The 2,811-nt window shown below is 47.6% G+C and overlaps 1 pseudogene across 1 annotated transcript; it reads right to left on the bottom strand.

The window, feature by feature from the left end:
- Window positions 1–1,539: 1,539 nt before the first annotated feature.
- LOC308354382 (heterogeneous nuclear ribonucleoprotein A1-like) lies at window positions 1,540–2,811 on the bottom strand (annotated as a pseudogene). Its single transcript has one exon. The product of its transcript is annotated as a heterogeneous nuclear ribonucleoprotein A1-like (transcript).

Here is a 2,811-nt window from a genome sequence, read left to right as displayed (position 1 = left end):
TGAGAATTATCAGGCTCGACTGCTCCAGACTGGCGGAGGGGCGGGGGGCAGCGGAGCACAACAGCACAAGAAGCTCTGGGCCCAGGTCCTCCCTCATTCCTTCTTACTCTCCACTCTGCTCCCTCCCCTACTGCTGGGGGCCTCAGGCACACACCCGTGCATCACAAACTCCCTGCCTGTCCCTGGGACCAAGGGGAATGACACTGGCAGGGAAGAGGCCTGAGCAGACCCTGCAAGTGGGCCGAGAATTTTCTCTGGGTGGTCCTGAGTATTAGAGTGGCACAGACTCTGGGTGGGGATGGCACTGTTGGCCTTGCAGACTTAGCCTTGGGGCGGGATTGGGGGGGATCCTCTGCAGGAGGGCCAGCAGGGGGTCCTTCTTGCTTAGGTGTGGGGATGCTGTTGAATGGAGAGGAGTTCCTGGTGGCTGGAATGTTGCCACAGTCAACATGAGCCATAGGAGAGGAGGCGGGTTCCCATCACGGTGACAAAAATAGCAGTCCTGAAATTCTCTTTAGGAAGAGAAACGTCAGAAATGATGGGGTCTGACCTGGGAAATGGCCTGCTGCTCTTTCCACTAACCACATTTACCCACACAGTGAGCATGTTCCCATCGATGGGTGGGACCTGGCCTTTTAGCCCAGTAAAACCGAGAAGCTAGAAATTAACAGTGCCGGAGCTACGCAGGGTCTCCGGTGGCTAGATTTGGGGAGAGAAACTGGCCAACCGGAGGTGAGTCAGCTTCTTTGTGGCAATACCCCAGTGCTCCTGTGAAGGGAGTAAACGTTTTGAATTGGAGATGTCATTTCCTTTAGATGTCCTTTCTAATGGAAGATGTTCTCCCATTAGCGGGGCCACGATGTGTCAAAGTTAGCAATGACCCGGACTTTCGGGGCTATGACATGATACAACAAGGGGCACAGAAGGAGCTTGGAGATCCTTTCCCAGGCCAGTCTACACCTCAGATTCTAATTCCATGGTCCCAGGCATAGGCTCCCCCCATATCTGACCCGTTGGAGGAGCTGGCTGAAAGTTTCAGATTTTGATTACTTATAAGAAAAGAAAAACAACAATGCAACCCTCATCCCCACCACACTTATATTTCTATTCTTTCATGATTGGGTAAAGGCAAGTAGATACATAAAATCTTCCATTTGTCTTAGGCCGCACAAAATCCTAACTGTACCCCCAACATAAAAAGAGCCTTGTGTAGATAGTCCTTGAAATTTGACTCAGTGTGTACCCACCTCATTTATTTCAAGTATTTTTAGAATTTCTTCCTCTCTCCAGCTCCTTCAGGACTTGCTCCAGGAACGCTCTGGTTCTACCATGAATAAAGCTGTGTTCCTAACCACCACAGCTTTGACCTGAGAGGATGTGCTGTACAATTGGGGTTCAGTCCCTTCTGCCTCTCTTAGCAGAATCTGGAACTCAGCTGTCTGGGATGAGCTCTGCTTCTCCACATCCCAGCTGTCTAAACTTGGGTAAGTTTTCTTCTTCTTCTTCTTTTTTTAAAAGACACATTTATTCAGCGTCATGATCAGACTATTACATTTAGCAATCAACAGCATGGGTGCAAAAAAAAATCTACATTAAAACCCTTTGTTGGAATGCTTTACACTTTCCACAGAACAGAAACTAAAATAACCTGTTATACAATTAGTCACAAATACAGTCCTTGAGTTTTTTTGCCCATACACATGAGTATTGTCTAAAACATGTCTTCTTTGTAGCAGCTAGGCCCTGCCACCACTGTGCTTGGCTGAGTTCACAAATCTGTTGTAACCTGTAGCTTCCCTGTCACTTCTCTGGCTCTCCTCTCCTGCTAAGCTTTGTTTCCTGACAGTAATTAAAACCTTCTGCCACTGCCGTAGCTGCTGCTGCTGCTGGAACCACCATAGCCACCTTGGTTTCGTGGTTTGGCAAAGTATTGGCCTCCACCACCATAAGGGCCACGGCTTCTGCCTCCGAAATTGCCTCCTTTCATGGGTCCAAAATTTGAGGATTGATTGTTATAATTGCCAAAATCATTATAGCTTCCGCCACCTCCAAAGTTGCTTCCATCATTACCAAATCCGTTATAGCCATCCCCACTGCCACCATACCCACCACCACCTCGACTGCCACCAAAGCCACCTCGACCACTGAAGTTTCCTCCACGACCAAAGTTGTCATTTCCACCAAAACCACCTCCACAACCACCACCAAAGTTTCCAGAACCACTTCGACCTCCTTGGCTGGATGAAGCACTAGCCATCTCTTGCTTAGAGAGCGCTTTCCTTACTTCACAGTTGTGGCCATTCAGAGTACGGTATTTTTGAATGACAATCTTGTCTACAGCATCATGGTCATCAAATGTTACAAAAGCAAAACCCCTCTTTTTGCCATTGCCTCAGTCAGTCATGATCTCAAACACTTTGATTTTCCCATACTGTTTGAAATAATCTCTTAGATGATGTTCTTCAGTGTCTTCTTTAATGCCACCAACAAAAATCTTTTTCACAGTTAAGTGGGCACCAGGTCTTTGAGAATCTTCTCTTGAGACAGCCCTCTTTGTTCCACAACAATTCCATCTACCTTGTGAGGCTTTGCATTCCTGGCTGCCTCCACCTCCTCTACAGTGGCATAGGTGACAAACCCAAAGCCTCTGAAAGACTTGGCGTTTGGATCTCTCATTACTACACAGTCCGTAAGTGTTCCCCATTGCTCAAAATGGCTCCTCAGACTCTCATTGGTTGTTTCAAAGCTCAGACCTCCGATGAAGAGCTTCCGCAGCTGTTTAGGCTCTTTGGGAGACTCTGACTTAGACAT

Source organism: Martes martes (assembly GCF_963455335.1).
Source record: "Martes martes genome assembly, chromosome: 1".
Lineage (NCBI taxonomy): Eukaryota > Metazoa > Chordata > Mammalia > Carnivora > Mustelidae > Martes > Martes martes.
This window is presented reverse-complemented; position numbering and strand designations above follow the sequence as displayed.